This window comes from Camponotus floridanus, unplaced genomic scaffold, assembly GCF_003227725.1.
Source record: "Camponotus floridanus strain SB8 unplaced genomic scaffold, Cflo_v7.5 scaffold24, whole genome shotgun sequence".
NCBI lineage: Eukaryota > Metazoa > Arthropoda > Insecta > Hymenoptera > Formicidae > Camponotus > Camponotus floridanus.
In genome coordinates this window covers 3,392,299-3,411,575 of record NW_020229370.1, presented here as the reverse complement: position 1 = coordinate 3,411,575, position 19,277 = coordinate 3,392,299, and the positions used below count along the sequence as shown (strand labels likewise).

At 34.1% G+C, this 19,277-nt stretch overlaps 1 protein-coding gene across 7 annotated transcripts in view; it reads left to right on the top strand.

The window, feature by feature from the left end:
• The first annotated feature begins 7,108 nt into the window (after positions 1–7,108).
• The window catches only part of LOC105256578 (potassium voltage-gated channel protein eag), a 76,796-nt gene continuing 64,627 nt past the window's right edge, over positions 7,109–19,277 (top strand). For all 7 annotated transcript variants that reach the window (XM_011266629.3, XM_011266626.3, XM_025408923.1 and 4 more), the window contains exon 1: positions 7,109–7,475. The gene's annotated coding sequence lies outside the window, so the exon portion shown is untranslated. The remainder of the gene's footprint in view (positions 7,476–19,277) is intronic.

Below are 19,277 nucleotides of genomic sequence, written 5' to 3'. Positions count from 1 at the left end.
TATTCTGAAGAGCAATGACATGTGATGCATTCGTGCGCAAAATATATAAAAAATGATTAACAAATTATATTTACAAATATCGACAACAAAAGAGAAATGCGCAACGAAACACAACGAAATTTTGACAGTGCAATAAATTAATTTGCTATTATAGGTTAATTATTTGGCAATTTGATTGATAATATTGAGAAATTCACTTTATATAAATATGTACTTTTCTGAATTTTATTTCATCAATATCCCATTGTTTTCAGATAGCGGCTACTAAAGCATAATTTATTTGTTTGTATATACATATTGATAGAATACAATTTTATCGCATAGTTTGCAAATAGATAGCAATCAATCATTATTATCTAACGAAAAATCGTTTATTTATTAACTTAATTCTAATCATTTATATAATCATCAGTAGAATATAATATTTATTTTATTGAATAACATTTACGCAATTATGCGACAAATTTTATTTTGAAACAAGTATCGTTTATAATCGCAAGGAAAATAGGAAATTTTTAATTGATTCTCATAAACTTCGATCTGTCAAATTGAGAATACTCCAAAATTTCTTTATAAATACATTGTCCGACAATATATCATACCGATTGAATCTCGCCGTTTCCATTTCAGCGAGCATAGCCATTCGCATATTTTTTCGAGAAACACAAAATGCGAAAAATCTGGGTTAATACGCTGCCTTCGTAAGGCGCACGCAACTCCGGATATATCGAATGCCTGTTTAAAAGCGCAAACTCCTGCGGGGCAAGACAAAGGTAAATTTATTTCCGTCCGAATGATCGTGCGAATGTGCAAATCGCCGAATCGCGTGCGACTTACCCCTCGCCTCCCTCCCGCAAATCTGCCACCCTTGATTCGCTTCGCTATGCAGCCTCGACCTTGCCGTGGCGTCTCGGAATCGGTCCTCCTTTTTTTTTGTCTAATCAATATTTTAGATATTACATTTAGTTGATCGACTGACGTGTGATGTATATAATATCATCAAAATGTAAGATATTCGAATCTGCATCATATATGCATACTCGTAAAAATGCCGCGTATCGTATGCGATATATGTATAGCACAGCAGATACAATTTTATTTGTTTGCGCGGCGCGATATCGTAGCTACGGCCTATTTTGTTGTTGTATTTGTAGAGCAATATTTTCAGAGCGAAGTTTATTTTTCAAGAAAGAATGGCTTTGTTGTGTTCTCTCTTGTAAGGAGATATATTCAGATTAATGCAACGCGTCAACATCATGCCAGCTGTCTCGTAATCATACGCAAGTAGATATGTTTCTGTATACGGAGAGAATATATCATATATTTTATATCGGAAGATTTTAAAGAAGAGAGAAAATGACACAAGGGTATTTTGAAGAAAATGATGGGCATAACAATTTTCTTTATATTGGTAGAGAGATATCGCATATTTTGAATATTCTACAATAATATATTCTTCATTACATAAATAAATGATAGATACAAAGCTTTATTGCCAACATTGTTTAACTAATAATAGAAAGTTATCGCATAATATTGGTACTTAGCGATAATGTACTTGAGATAAACTTTATCATATGTGTTTTAAAAAATTATGCAAATTTTATTTTTGAATGTGTTTTCTATATTATATCTATATGTTTACGGTAGCGTTTTGTCACACGAATGATATTGAAACAGATTATAAAATGTGTAATGTAGTGTTCAACTTTCAAAAAAGACAATTTCTCTTTTGATTAGAGATTAATAAATAACTGATTTAACAGGTGCGGCGGAGAAAGTATGTCATGATCGTGACATGATTCTCGTAAAGATCCGATGAAAGGATATACTTTTTTTTGTTTTTCTTTTAACAGGGAATTAATTACGAGCGATTTTCGAGCGAAAGCTATACGCGAGTTGTTTGGCATTTGTCCAAGTTGCTTTCTACGCGATTGCGTTTTACACGAGAAAACGTAAAGGATCATAAAGGGGATTATATTTGCATATCTCTATGTATACAAAAGAAAGAAAGTACAATTAAAATGACGCCATATACGTCTAAGCAGCGTCATAAAAATATCTAAATTATCAAAAATATTAAATGATCTCATTTAATATCGCTTTAATTTAATTAAGTCACATGAAGTTTTTTTAATATGGTTAAATTATATCAAGTTTTTTTTTATTGGGTATTTTAACTGACTTTATATATAATAGAACGATATCAGATGATTAGAGGTGATTAGAGATGATTAGAGATTATCTTATTAGAGATGATTAGAGATTATTTTTTGCACAATATCTGCAAGACGAGTGAAGAGAATTATACATTTGATGAAATAATATAATATTATATAATGATTCCTTGTCGATCATTTTAACATGTATGTATGTGTGTGTATTGTATGTAGGTATGACATATCTTCAATATAATATATATTTAAAGAAAAACGCGAAATATATATATGTATATAAAAATTTTTCGATTTAGCAGAACAGTATTATAATCGGGTGGGCTAACAGTCGGCCAAGTAACTGGTAATATATATTACTATATCGTCGCATGGGGATCGACGAAAATGCGGCATTTGCATTTCAAATGAGCCTTCTGGAGGCAACCGAAGTTTCCCAGAGTTAGTATGTACGTGCGTGATGTGTAGTCTATGGGGAATTTCTGCGTGCGATTGTGTACATGCGAAATGAATGATGGATCTCGTTAACATGTTTCTTTCAAATGTTCTGAATGTACATAGACAGTGATTAAGTAGGATTAAATCGTCTTTATCAGGAATTGCATGTGCCACATCTTACATGTATGTAAAAGCGAGATCAATGAAAAATTCGATAAATAATTAACCGACTTTTATTAAAATTTGAATAAATATTTCTTACATGTCGAAAAAGCTATATTTAATTTTCTTAAGTTCTTAACGAGGCGAATTAAATTGTTATATTGGAGTCTTTTTATAAGAAGAAAATAGGATCATTGATAATTCTTTGATAATGTTGATAATTTTTGAGAAAAATATTCAAGCATCAAAATTACGATAAAAAAGAAATCCAATAAGCTTATGTTAATATATTTTTTAAAGCTATCTAATTAAAAGTTGTGTATTTAAAATTTTTTTCTTGCATAGAAAAACAATACAATAATAAAATCTATTCTTCGATAAATTTAACTCTTTCACGCTTTTATTATTTTATATAACATGATATAAATTTTATGTGTGAATAATAAATTTAAAAAATAATTTATAACACAAGGGAATGTGATATAATTATAAAATATAAATAAATCGCTCTACAGAAATATAATCATGTGACGACGAGAGTTATGTAACAAGGACCAATTATTGGTATTAGAATGACTATGATGACACATTCGTATTGATCATATCAATTCTTTGTCGTTGACCAAAGTTTCTCGCCTTGTGTTTCGCTCTCAAAGTTTCCATCCATTTGTCTTTTTATCACTTTCATCCATAGTTTGTTGTGGTAAATGTTGGATGATATCAATAGCGATGGCATCTATCTTTGGCAAGAAGATAGCTGCTCTCTAACTTTAAAGGATATAAAGCTTTTAACCTTGTCATTCGGACACGAGCCGCCGGATCAACTTCGAATGAGATTTATCAGTTTTTATTTCACAAATCTCGAATGTCTTACTTTAAAAAAAAAGCAATAAGATATTAAAAATTTATTACATAAGAAAAAGATGTTATAAGAAAATTTCTACAAATTGAATAGGGCATAGAACTGAAATTATTACAAGTTTTTTACAATGCCAAATAATTATTATGAATAATTTAACATGTAAGAAATATTTAATTTTTTTTATTGCAAAATCGTCGGAAAATTATAGGCATTTATTTTATTATTGGAAATTCACAGAGAAAGAGAATATTGTCTTATTTTTAACAAAAATGTTAATTACTAACCAAAATACATCGCATTTTATCAACAAGACATTATCACGGCGCCGATCGTTATTGAACTAAAATTTGTACCGTCTAGCATTTTTGTTGGAAAATCGCAAGTAAGTGTTGGCATGAGAGCCATCGTTAGAAATCAGTTCGTCTGAAGAGTCGATGGAAATGGGGTTGCCGGCGAGGTGGCGCCCTCCCTTTGATGCCTTCGATCGCAACCTTTCCGTCCTCGTTGAATTGGCGATGCCTCTTTATCTAGCACGCGATTTCCTCGTGTTTCGGAAACATTATCATGGTGTCCATGGATTCCAACAGGCTATTTTGCCTTCTACTTTCGTATTTAGGGACGTACGAGAATATAGAAAAAAAAAAAAATGCTTATTACGTGGTTACGTTCATATTTGTTATTTAGATTATTTAATTAGATTTTTTTTTCTTTTGAAAAGAATATTTGTATATGTATGTACTAAAACAATTTAATTGACATTATTTTGGCGAATTTTTTTTAAAATTTGATTGATATTATAGATACATTAAAGTATGCGCGATTTACATCACTTCTTCTTATTTTATTACAAATATAAAAATATAAGGATTGTTTTTCTCTTAATAATTCTTAGAATTTTAGGCTGAATATTATTTATACAGATTTTTTAAATCTTGTACAATTTTTCTTGTACTATTTGATATTATAATACTAGGATATAGAGAATAGATATTTCTGATTATTTTTTGAAATCATCTTTTTTAATATCCAGAAATCTTTTCAACGTCATTGTATTGATCATTTTTCAGAAAAAATGCAATGTAACTTTGCTCTTCATTTGTCTCTTTTGTTTGTGGTACCCTTTGAATCCGTTTATTATATAATATTGTTGACAATATTCGTTTTTCTCAAAAACGTCTTCAATAAAAATAAATACTTAAGTTTTATATTTGTCTGTCTCTTGAAAGTTCTCTTTTCGTCCCTTATAAATATAAGACTTTCAAATTATTATTTATATTGATAATGTAGTTTTATTATATTTGGTCTCTCTTTCTCTCTTTTGTACTCATAAGTTTTAATTAAAAAACTTTAATAAAGATTTATATAGTAATTGAATCTCCCTACAATATATTATTGTGTCGTTCTATCTTTAAAAGATAATAGCATTGATATGTTTTTATGGATATGAATAAATGAAAGGGAATTCTCTGTTTTACAATAAGATTATTCACATTCATGCATGCTAATTTTCTTTTTTAATCTTATAATTATTACAAAATCTGTTTATCAAGTATAATAATACTTTAATAACATTTATAATACGTCTGATGTCCATTTTTTAGATTTGTAGGTTTGTAAATATTTAATTACAAATTTTTGAAATATAATATATATTGTATACACTAGATATTGTATTAATAAATATGTCCATGCTCGAGTCCAAACTTTACTGATAAATGATTTACGCGACTAAACAAAGTTCGTCTAGCGTCGAAAAGCCTTGTCGTTTGACATACGTTTCCATTAACCCAGACGATGAGAAGCGCTTTTGCATTTCCTATTGTCTTTCTTCTTGCATCGTACATCGTCTCTCTCGCTCTTTGTCTGACGCAGTTCCACATTCCATCCCATCCTTCGCACTTCATGTCGTGGCGAGGCATTTAGTCCGCACAGTTCCTCTATTATCCTAATAAATACACGAATGCCGAATGTATTGTGATCCTAATAACGTCTTCGTAATGACAATGCACGATATTCATAGAGCGTATCGGAAATAATTTGTTTGCTTGCAAGGGAAATATAATCTATAGTATTTTGCATTTTTCTATCTTTAAAATTCCCACATATGCACTAGAGTCGTTTTATTATACTAGAATTTAAAACTTTTTATTTAAAAAAAATTTTTATTCCATTAAATGTAAAAAATAGAGATACGAAGATATGTCGGGCTCTAGCTTCATATTTTATGTAAAAATTGATAATACTATTTTTATATTTGATAATCAGAATCAATTTACATTATTGAATTATAATACCTTTCCTGGAATTATCTGGAATTTGTAGGAAAATGCTAGATATTTCTAGGCAAAAAAAAGCAACTTTTCTCACAATTAAAATTTTTAAGAAATTTTTTTGAAATTTTTAGTCTGCTTTGAATAATCAGAACTCTATCTATAATTATGTCAAGATACTAGATATGGAATACTAATTTTTGCAAAAATTAAGATTACATTATCAATCATCATAGATATATAAATTGAAATATTTGCATATGCACTTTGTAAAATTTCATTTTCTCGTTTTATCCACAATTATTCTTTCCATATCATAATCAAAGTGCATACGCGTCGTATAAAACAGTTGTTAATGCAAATAACTTGGACGATTAAGCATGGTAAATCTTCGAACATTCAAAACTTCTTGTCATAAAGATTTCTCGTTGAAACCATGCCAACTTTTGCTGGGATAGTCACGGTAGAATGGGAGATCGTTAATAGCGTAATAGAATTGTAAAATTTGCCAAAGCGCGCTCGAGAGATATTATTTCGCGCACAAGCGTAACGAGTGTTACGATGAATTTTATCACGGCATCTATTTGTCAGGATGAAAAAAACTACATAAGAAAAAAATGATTAACGTTCCCGTATGAAAAAAGCATAAGCGTAGTACAAAGTAAACTTATATAAACGTAGTTTTACTCGCGACTCCCCCGAGTTTCTTGGTCGAATCGGTCTTCGCGCAAATCACCGCATCTCGTGTCGCGCGTTTATGTGTCAGCGGGTCACGTGCGTCCCCTTGGCAGTGAAAGGGTTACATCAGGCGTGTGGAAATCGCCAGCAGTTATCTGATATTCCGGTAGTTACATTGACCAAGCCGGTCAGTGGTTGGTTCGTCGTCGGATTACAAGAGCGACCCGACCCGATTCGACCCGACTCGTCCAGCCAGCGCTGATCGGGCCCGGCGTCGGCGTCGGCGTCGGCGTCGAGCGGCCGAGGGGGAGACGGCGCGGCGCTTCGCGGCGGGCCGGAATGTTTTAGGGAAAAAGGGCGAGACAGCCAGCGGGGGGTTGCGCGCCGCGACGCGCCGCGCCGCCGTACGAGTGGGGGGATGGTGTTTCTTCTTTCGGAGGGGTAGTCAGCGCCGCCACCGCGGCACCACGCAGGGTGAGTCTCAGTCGCTACTCGGTCACCCCGCTGATACGGGTGGGTTCCGCGCGAGGAGTCGATCCATCTCTACCGCGCGTATATCTCTTACCCCCGTTTCGCTCTCTCGCGAGTCGTATCGTTGATCGCACGCGGGCTTTTCCCGACCTTCGAAGAGGGGATTCGTCCGACGACTCGCGACGCGCCGTGCCCCTCGTGTCCCCGTCGTCGGGGTACGCGAATCGAGGGATCCGCGATCTGTGCGAATCCGTGTGTGCGGGAACGTGGTACCGCAACCGGTCAGCGCGCGTGCACCAGGCGACGATCGATCGACTCGGGATACGATACGATCCAGAGAGGCGATGGACGAAACCATCCCCTTACGGGACGATAGATAAGGAACTCGAGGATAAGGGACGACGACTACACTATTTACCGGTACGGAAGATCGTATGCGGGCGAGGCGATCGCTCCAAGCGTCTCCGACTGCGCTTAATGCGCCGGCTTAACGATATAAGCTTCTCGAGGAGGGAGTATATAGCGGTCGAGCCGCGTGATGCGACCTAGTCCGGAATGATCGTTCTCGCTCGGTCCTTGGCTGCTGCGCGATGCTCGAAAATTTCACGGAATTTCGCACGCGTTATTTCGGAGACCGTAAATATAAACGAGCTTCGAAATTCGTGCTCCAATCAACGGACTTATGGATATTCGATGATTTTTTAACGATACGTTTTTATTAGATACCTGTATATACCTGTGTATTAGAGAACTAGAGAGGAGCACGAGAGGGCAGATGAATTCTTAATTGCGATCTCGAGAGACGACGAAGATATATGTATATAGAATGTGTATGTGTGCACCGAGAATCTATATGTTTCTCAGCTTTCGGCATTTTCTTCATTAATTTACAAGTCAATTTTGTCGAATCGTAGCGAGAGAAAAATCGTAGAATCGATGATATTAATGTACATCTTATTTTTTGCCCCCACTTTCGCAGACAGCGCTCAGTTAGGCTAATTTTAGCATACATACATTGTCGGGAAAAATATTCAAGATACTCGAGAACTATATCGAGCAAAGTTTGATAAATTATTCAATGATATTATTTTAATAGTTATTAAAGTACACATAAATTTAGCACAAAACGCTCTACCAGCAGTAGACTTTACGATTTACGAAGCATCATTAATCGTTCGATGACTCTCTACTCGAGATAATGATCGTGCTACGTGCCATGTGCTTTTTGATGAACTTTAGCATCACTGGGGTGAATTAGAAATTCCATTAGGAGTGATTAAAACGAGCGCAATATAGCGAGCAATTAGTAACTTGAAGATAAAAAAAGCGATTTCTATCTGTTATTCAAAGATCATTCATTATTATATATTTTTTTCCAATAAAAATCGCGTGACGACGATAATCGCATCTTGGAGTATTTTTCATCGATTTCTACTTTGGCTTTTGAAGGTACGATATATTTGATGCGTTTAAACGGTTAGATGCATCGGATTTTGTGGCAGCTTTCATTCTAGTCGACAAGATTTTATAGCACGATAAAAGAAGCAAGGAGCTATCGAGTTTTGTCAACCGTAGGCTTCAACGACTGAATCACTTCGGTTCTATCTCGTGGAAACCTGACAGCGTCATAGAGATGCGACAGAGCTCGAGGTTGGCGCAGTTCTTATAAAGTTGTGCGAGCCACATTAATGTCCTGTCCCGCCATCAGAGCTTCTTTTAAGATTTAAAGACTGCTCGGGTAATATATATGTGTATCTTGCAGCAATAATTATTTCATTTAGTTGCTAAATGCACGATTAAATATTTCTATCTATTTTCGTGCTCATAACGTTCTCATCGAATGAAATAATACACGCAATTTCATTACGATAATGATATTTTGTTTGTGTGTTCGTTAATTAATTTCATCTTGATGCGTTGATTTTATTTTGTGCTAGACAACAATTACAAAATTTCTATTTCGTGACAAATAATCGAACTGATAATCCTAAATGACAATCGAAACGCGTTTGTAATGTCAAGTGGATTCGACACGATAATTGAATCAAGATGTACATGTACCTTTTAACGGAAATTATGGCTACATTGTTGTTGGTAGCGTGCACTCATGTGCTGATGTGGAAAGCCACGATGACATTCCCGCCCTTGGTTATCGAGCATGACGGCTTAGGAGAGATCGGAACGCATCATAGTCGATTGCACCTGAATAGTCTTTCAATCTCTTGCCCTCAAGAAGACTGAGACGCGGAAGTCGATGGTATCCGTCAAGTTTCATCAATTAAGGCTACTAGGTTGAACCTTGATAGCTTAACATTCTAATCGATCAGCGGTGGTTCACGCTTCATTGAAGCTTACAAGTACATGATGATCGTTAACAGATCAAGGATTTATTGTTTGTCTTCGACTTTTTCAAAGTTCTTGATACAATATTTGAACGCTTGTCTTTTTTTCGTCAAGGGGATACTTTCTCCTGAAAATGCATGATGTAATGAATGTGAAAGATACTTTATATATTGTACATGTGATGAGGAATTTGTATAAAGTTTGCGGTGGTCGAAAAACGTGCGACGATAATAGACTTGTAAAGATTGGTAAAAATAATCGGAACTTTATACAAATTGCAGATAGAACTCAATTTCTTTTTCCGACGACAGTTTTTTCGAGCGACTGCAGTACTTCCGACGTTATTTCTTCCTTGCAATAATGACAATAATAAGTCGATAAAAAAAAAACGCAAAAAATAAATACGACAGCAGATGGAAAGAGAAATAAATAGCATCCGATGTGAAGTATCTTAAATAAGAAATTGGAAGAATTCAACCGAATTACGTGAAATCAATGACCTGAATTAATGACGCTAAATTTGTGTATTGATTCGAAAAAATAGAAATTCTATCCAATATCAGTTTGATTGTGATGAACGAGTTGCCAATCCTAACAGGTTGCGTTTGTGAACTCGTAATAGATTGTGATATTTGAATTATGATCGGTCAAGATTGCTAGCATTTTTGAAAAATAATGGTTTTAAAAAAGATTATTCAAATATCTCTCGAACGCATAGTAAGACAATTTTTTACGTGAAGCAAAAAATTATAGCTTATTGGTCAGTATCCGTGAAAGAAAGAATAGCTTATGGCTCTTGGCTATAATCTTAAACCAATTTCTCGTTAATAATTCTACAAGATAAAATTATTTTACGCTTCAATCGCTTTGGCTAGGATTATGCTTTTTCTCTTTTATAAGCTTTCTTTAATGAAATTATCTCTTGATTGGTAAAGCGAAAATGCCAAATTAATTTAACAATTAGTGTTATAATTGTTTTTTTATAATTGATTAATTGTCGCTAATAATATTTAACTTAATCCTTTCAATGACTTTAAATATTATTATTTCAACATAAAATATTTACAATACTGGACTATAAATACTTACGCAAATATTTGCATATTTATATTTATATGTATATTGCTTGCAAAAAATTGCGTTAGACAACCGTCGATGTAATTGCATTTATTGTAAAATTTTCATCTGCAAATACCGGATGAAAGTGGGGCTGATTTGATCAGATTAATAAAAAAAGAAGGAAAGGAAGCAAAGTAGATGAACAATCCGAACTTTCATTCAGTTTCCGTCGATCGATCAAACGTGGAAAATCCTCACAAGCTTTTCCGCTCGACGTTTTCGTTTGCCCTTTACTGTCACACCAGCTTTTTTTATACAAAGAAATATTTCCAATTTTATCTTTCGCTTATCATCCATCCGTTATACACTATCGATTCGATTTTATAAATTTGTTAAGTTTACATATAGTGTATTCAATTGGAATATAATTTTTCTTTTTTCCTCGTCATCAAAATGTGTCTATGAATATATAATTTTACATTGCGTTTCGTTGATGTATTAATTTAATTAATTTTTTTAATGTCTTAATGACATAATGTCTTATGAATAATTTTTCTAGTTTTATTTGCACTTATATGTATACACGTATATGTATATTGTTATTTTGTCTTTATATTGCAAGTTTTACATGTGCATGCACATTGTCATTTGTCAAGGTGTTGCTCTTTTTTAGTAGAAAAATTTTTTTCGACGTAGAAAATCCTTTTTCAAGAAGTATATCTTCCCTTGAGTTTTCGCATAACATTTCGCCAATTCGTCCTAGCATATCGACCGGATGCCAAAAACTTTCTGCTGCGAGTTTCCTCTGACACACATTCTGAATATTCTCCTCGCAAGTATAGTATAGTATTTATACAAAAACCTTAATTCTTTCCGCTGGCGATTCCAGATAAAAATTTCAATATATATATATGTATATATATATTCTTTTTCTGTACCTTTTGTTAGATAATAGTGGAAATCTGAGAGTATACTTTTTTTTAAATCGTGTACCTACATTTGATACATAACAATGATTGCTTGATCGTTGGTCTTTTATTTGCTATGGCTTTTTTGGCAACTTTCTATATCCTTCCTCAAATAGATTGCGTTATGAATTTGTTTGCTTCCCGAGGGAAATCGAGGGCCGTGTATATACACATACTACCTTACGAACTAACTACAATTTGCATTGCATGTCACCGATCGCTACGATGCGATTTGTCTTTTGCTTTCGCGTATTGTGCTTTGCGCAAGACAATGCGTCTTTTAGTTTTATTGTCGAATTAATTCTGGCGCGCTCAGCTCGTTTTAATTTGTAGTGTAAATGTCTTAAAATGTGTCAAATTTAATTATCAAATAAATTTTACACGTATAATTTCAAATAACGATTGAGTTAATTCTTATTTTTTGCAATTTTGCGGTTTACTTTTTAATTTTAACAATAACAAAGCTTATTTTGTTCAAAAAGTCTTTGAAGAATTTGTAACAATGTACATATGTAATATATAATTTATACATTAATTTGCCACATTTATACATGATTTTATAATTGCTACAGCTTAGAGAATTATTATTTTTTGTATTTATTAGTTCAATCAATTTTTATTTTTATAAAACGATATCGTGGAAAACAAAATTGATAACTGTAAAAACTATGTTTATAAAAGGATGAAAAAAATAGAAGAATATATGTATTTATATAAACGTCAATTTTTTGAATCGGTACAAAGTCGCTGCAATTTTTTGCACATCCATTATGTTATTTAAATATCAGGTAGTCGAACAATAGGCCAAGCATATTATAAAAAGAAGACAATGTAGAAATTTAGTGAGCAGTTAATTTTCAATGGATATTTTTTTCATTTTGCATTTTGATTATTCTATTTTTGCATTTTATCTTTTTGCGATTCGACTTTGAATTGTAACTAACTTGATTCAGTCAGCTATCTATTTCTACTGCGCACGACGATTGTGTAATTCCATGTGAATATCCCATAGGATCAACCTCTATGAAACAACGAATAAGCTGTTAGATTAACATTAATTCAGCGTTACACATATGTATACAATAAACATAATGCTTTCGCGTTTTCAAGTACAAGACTATAATACAATTCATTCCACTTTATATCAAAGCGTAGATTTTATTTCCTTTACTAATGATATTACATTAAAATAAACTCAACGGTATTGCGCAAAATATCTATTGCAATAAGATGCAACTTTTTTTTATTTTTTTGTCCATTGATTTATTTTATATTATATAATAGAAATATTTGATATAATAATTACAATTTGCAACATTTTAATCAAATAACAAGATGATCGTAGTAAATGTTTATAAAACATAATTTTTATCTCAAAGAATTAATTTTTAACATTAAAAATTATTTACACTACATTTATATTAGGATTCTGTAAACTTTCATTATTCTTTTTCCTTATTCTTTAGATAGGCAGATGCAACAGCTCGTAAATCTACGGATAAAAGTTTCAATCAAACAACGCGCGTTATTCTTATCTATTATATCTATATTCTTATCTATATTCTTATCTATATTCTTATCTATATATTCTTATCTATATTCTTATCTATATTCTTATCTATATATATACATATATTTTCTCAATTCTTTCTCTGTCGACAAGAAATGCCAACGTGTTATGACATTTATATAATTGTAACGTCTTATATTTCCTTTTCTTCCCAACAATTCGTGACGATCGATTGGTGAAAATTCGTCGTACACTTTAAATCTCAAGCCAAGCTCGCGCTATTCTGTGCAAGACACAGGGATATAAGAAGCGTTCTCCTTGCACGTGGGAGGTCAAGACGACGACAGTAGTCGCTGGCGATAGTCCCGACGCCGTGCATTCTTCCGAAGGACGTCGGAAGGAATTATAATTCGGTTTTTTACTCTTTCATCTTCTCTCCACCACGTGGAGACGCGACATTATTTCCCTCGCTGACGATGGTATTTACGAGCGACTCATTCTCGAATGACGTCGCGGCAAAGATAGCGGCGCCTTCAGCTTTCTTGCGCGAAGACGTTAATCCCGACATCTTCACACGCGAGGCGAGATCGTTCTCGTTGCATTCCGCAGCTGAAAGAATCTTTTACGATGCGTCTTTTACTCTCGACACTCGGTGATACATAGTACGTGATGTAATCGATGCGACACGTACACGTTGCGAATACGCTTCCAATATTTTCCGGAGAAAATTCAGAGGCAGAGAATTGGACAATTGGATAATTATCATCAATAATTTTTTTATTTTATTTATTAACTGAAACAATATAAAATTATAAAAAAGAATAAAATCTTGTCGAATTTATTTATAAATGCTATGGAAATACAGAATGATTCTTATTCGTTCAATTTATACAATATTAATTATTAATTATTAAAATCGCATCCAATTATAACAAATGTTTTTCTCAAAATTTTACAAAATCTTTGATTTTGAAACGTTTTCGAGAGAGTAAATTGCATGTCATGTTTGTTGAAATATTTCGAGCAACGAAATATCTCAAAAAATCATCTAAACTTTAAAGAATTTTGTGAATTTCTCTCTTGTATAAATTACATCAACTGTGATGCGAGAGATAAAAGGCTAGACTGAAAGTATAGCTAGTAAAAAAGAAAATTATCTCCCGTTTTTATAATTTTTCAACGGCCAGTCCTAGAATAGTCTTGTGAGACGCTGATTTAGGCGATCGACCAAAATTGCTTTGTCGCAACTTCAAGCGCGGCCTTGGCGAGATAATTTACAAAATATCAGCAAAAGAAAACTGTGAGAAAGTCTATGTCCAAGGTAAATAAAATATGTAATAAAAAGAAAAAGATTTTCAATATAATACATCTTTGGGAATTTTTGATGAGATATGTGTCTATTTTCGTTATGATGAATCTTAGTTTGGAATTTTCGTGAAAAAATATGGATCAGATGGCGATTCATGATCGTCGAAATACATTCTTCGAGAATTCTGCATGATCTGCTAGATTCCTCCATTGCTTACACCGAATTCAGGAGATCGAATAGAATGTCAACAGGCGACTCGGTAGCATTATTCGAGGACGGGACAAATTCCTTCTGGCAGTCGGTGTAAGATGAACGCGCAGGAAGGACGTACCTTCGTGTAGGGAGCGTAGAAAGGTCGATCGATATATGCTCCTTTTGAAATAAGAAGCCGCTTCCTCGAGCACATCAGCAAGATAGTCCGGCTAAAGTAACGCTAATGGTGAATCGAACCCCACTTACAAGGTAAATGAAGTATCGTATCTCCCATGTGAAGGTCAGAAAAAGCGAGGAGGGCCGAAAAGCAAAAGGGACACGTCCAAAAGTCATGCTCGGCCAATCGATTTTTTCCGAGAGTTTGCACAGCAGAGCAGGTTATTACCCACATATTCGCTGCTAGTAGGTCGATGTAACTTCGATTATCGTTCGTGACACAATCCGATATCTCGTTATAGAGTGAAAGAGACAGCTTTCGATGTTTGAACGAGCTATTAATGGTAGAATTATTAGCTCGACACCGGAAACAGGCTTCATCCTTTATTAGCTTTTCATAGAGATTAGAGCTACAAGATTTTTTCTTGACTTGTTATTTATTTAGATATTTTCGATTTTAAGATAGTAAAAATCGTGCAATTTTCCATACATTATCCTGTCGATTGCAGGAGCGGGTGTATGCAGCGCATAATTAAAGTACACGAGTACAAGAAGAAAAGAAGGTGTATTCTAAATTGACCGAGGAGTAAAATGTTGATGCGGTGGCTGGCATCTTGTATTTTGCATTCGCATTTTCATTTCACTTTAGAATGTAGGAAATTGTATGGGATCGCGGCAAGCAAAGCGTCCTTGAATTTAACAACCCCTGCACGTACATAAGGAGAGGAGGGAGTTCGCTCCCTGAATTTTCTTGCATTGTACTTACCGTGAAGCTTGTAGGTAGAACTGCTCCTGTCCAACGATCGCGGCTTGTCTCAACGGGGTCATTTGGCGGTTACACGTAGACAATGGCGTGGACCACCGACTGAGAAAAGTACGTCGCGGATCGATCGATCTCCAGAGAAGATGAAAAAGGGTAGTAAAACGTGTCGTGCCAAAAACGCGCGTCTCGATGTAACGATGTTTTATATATATATATAAAATCTTCTCTGGCGAGACAATCCGCGCGTGATACACGCTTTAAAGGACTTAAATCCGCGACTTAAATCGCTCCGAGATTATATATTCTCCTTTTATATTAATATTATAACGCAAAAATATTATAACGTTCCTAGACTTATAAGCGAATAAAAATAATGTAGGTATTATTGATGTTCAATCATCGAAGTAAGAAATTCGTGCAAGATTAGAATTTGCACACGATATATGTTGCTTGATTTTTAAATTCACTGGAATCGTAACGAAATTGTGTCTACAGTCTTGTAGCGAACAGGTAACAGCGCATATTTATTCTGGCGAGGATATCCATATAAAAGAAACTACAAAAGAAGGAATGTGAAAGAAAAACGATATTCCTTTTCTTCCATAGTATTATTGCATTAGAGGTGATATCTTCTTTTGTTTATACTTTAAAATTTACTTCCTATTCTATCCTAGTACAAATAATGATGATAAAAATAACTAATTTTTTAAATACATTAAAATTTCTTGTAATATATCGAATATATATCTATTGCTATTAAAATTTCTCATATAAAGGGGGATATTTTCCTTACTAGGTTTACATCCTATTTATAGCCGAAAAAGTTGAACAATTTTGCTATCGTATATTTCTTTTTTTACTACCATCGTGTAATCTCGATAGTCTTCAAGAAATTTAAAGTTTGATGTAATTCGTCAAAATTTTTTTTCCACGAATGTCATCACGTATTTACAGATTTGACACGCGAGCATGAAAGCATAAAGTTTCTTAGTGACTTACACGTTTATCATGGAATCAACTCTCCAATATGTGTACCTATTGCAATTATTATTTGAGTGCAACGCGATGCGGACATCTCGATCGTTGCGTCCTTACGAGCTTAAGCTTTTTTAGCGCGAAACTAAGCTAATCGATTGTACGCGAACTACTTTTCCACTTTAGGCCGACCTTCGGGCGATATTAGAATTCTTGTAAATCCGGGCGAACTCGGCCTCTCTTTTCTAATATTGGTAACATTCACCTGCACGCGAAGCATGAGTGCACCTATCCTGTAAACTGGGACAAATTGGAAATGTCACATAATGACGAGGACGCCGACGATGATATCGAGTCAACGGTGTCGAGGTTGGAAAGAGTCAACGTTTTCTTTCCGGTCGATTTCGCATCAACTTGCAAAAACAAGTTTAATTTTTAATGCGAAATACGCTCACATAGATTATTACAGATTCTAACATGCTCGAATGTCTACATTCATCTTGGCTACACTTGCACCAAATTTTTGATCTCTCTCTCATCTCTATTTTCGGATTATAATTAGGATTACATATTTCTTCATTGCGCGAGATAACGAGAGATAATAAAAGAATTCAGAGGTACAATTGTCTCCTTCAGTCATGATTAGATTAATCGCTCTTGACGTTGTTCATTTCGTTATCCCATATATGAATTTAGTTTATCATTATATGCTTGTTATAGAAAGCATCGTGATAAGGTTTAAGGGCGTTCGAAGAGTTTTTCTTTAATTAGTTGGTAATGCTACTCGAATCCTTCTTCGGGGATTATCATACACACTTTGGTATTTATCTAATCTGTATAGCTAGCCAAATATGTATTTGAAGCCCTTCACTTCGACACTTCAAGTAATTCTTCTGCAGAGAAATAAAAACATGCGGCGACTATCTAAATCCTGAAGAAACGAATATTTTTAGAAGTTGACGATTCACGATTTGCAAATGTTTGTCGCGAAAAGGTTCAATTGTCTTCAGTCGAAGCTCTCGATGACATATCGAGGAACGATTTGTCTTTCTCGGATAAATTATTCATTTGGATTGTTAACTTCGATTCCGTAATGATGTATGATGTTGACGCAAATAGGGCGTACGATAGCCCATTTCTAAGTAGAACAATTATTTTTGACAAAGAACGGGAGCCATACCTCGTGGAAATTAAAACAAAAATTAATTTTTAAATTTTTATAAACTTACACAAGTTTGCATTTTAAATGTTTACGTTACTTTATTTTACATTTTCCGACAAGGTTATCCATAGATTGCATTAGAAGAGAAGTAAGAGTCGATAAATGATCGAGAATGATTGTTATTCCAGTCCGAGCAAGCGGTAATATCGCCTTTCTGATCGTTAAATGGTTTGCGTTCCACTCGTATTCCTCATTTTATCTTAGCGGTACTTTAAGTGTCACCTAGATTGAAAAGCGCTGCCTTAAGAGCTTCTCGCAGTGCATCGCTTTCAAATAGTATCATAAAATTCATTTTATGTTGCTATAAATTTCCTAAGTAAAATTGATCTGCGCATTAGATAATTATCAACCGACTCTCATCCATTCACTCATACAAATACGCTTCGCAGCTTGCGTGAATATGACAACTCAGCTCATACATATCCATCATTTAGCTCTTCGAATAAATAGAGAATTAAGTTATATTCCGAGCTTGTTTTTCCAACTCGGCATCCCGAAATATTACGTATTACCGATATGCAACGACGTAAAATAATAAAAAATAGATTTCTTTTAATTATAAGAATAAATGTTTCTCCAAGATAGGGAAAGAAATAAACGACTGTATATCTTGGAAATTTATTCTGGTGTAATTAAGGAGAGTATTTTTATTCAACAAATTTGTTTGATTTTCTTTACGACGTCCCAGGAAAAATCATCGGATTATCACTTTCCTCCAATTCTCGTTATTCGACATGAAAGAGACAGTTATTCCTTTGAGACACTCAACTTTCACAGATATGCTCGAGACCTCCTCCGTTGGTTTCCCGCAACGGCTGTGCTCGTAAGTTAATGAACGTCGCGATACATCGCCACCACTCTCGTCTTATCGCAAATATCAAGCGGCGAGGGCAAACTTCGTGTTTTGCATCAAGCAAAGTTTTGCTCTTTGCGAACTTTAAGAACAGCCTTTCGCGGCTTTCACTTTAAGCAGATATATCTCGAATATATATATTTATATAAACGACGAAGAAATAACTCTATATAACTGTAATGATTCGCGATAGTAACTGATAATATATTCATTTACAGTAATGCAATGGTATATTAATTTAATTAAATTTTCATAACTTCTCTTCATATTTTATCTATCTATCTACATAATTATATATACTTTACTGTATAAGCAAGTTTGTAAATTGTTCGCACTTTTTCACACTTTATATGAAGTATCAAGGTATTATTTCATATATATTTTGTAGCTGATAATATCGGCGAATACATAATGCATGATCGCGTTTTTGATACTCATTTCGCAATTTCGCGAGTATGACGAAACAATCGTCCGACAGCATGTTGCGGAATGAAAAACATTGAACGAAGGTTTTGCTCGCATTTGTGATGACAAGCGACATACGCGGAAATGGCAATACTCGCAAAAAATAAAACCGTTGAAAACGCAGATTTGGCATTATCATTGCCGCTTGTATCTTGCTGATACTTCGAGGAGGCAGATTGAAAAGGAGATCGATTCTCTTTTTATACGAGAATTGGCCAAAGCGATTCGAACATAAAGAAAATAAAAGCGGATAAAACAGCACTCTCGATTATTTTTCGAACAATTTCCTCGCAATATTAGCGATCTCTGTTTATCTAAGAGACATTTTATTTTTCAACTAGCAGAATTTTCATTTCCATGATTGTTAAACGAGTAATACGTTATTT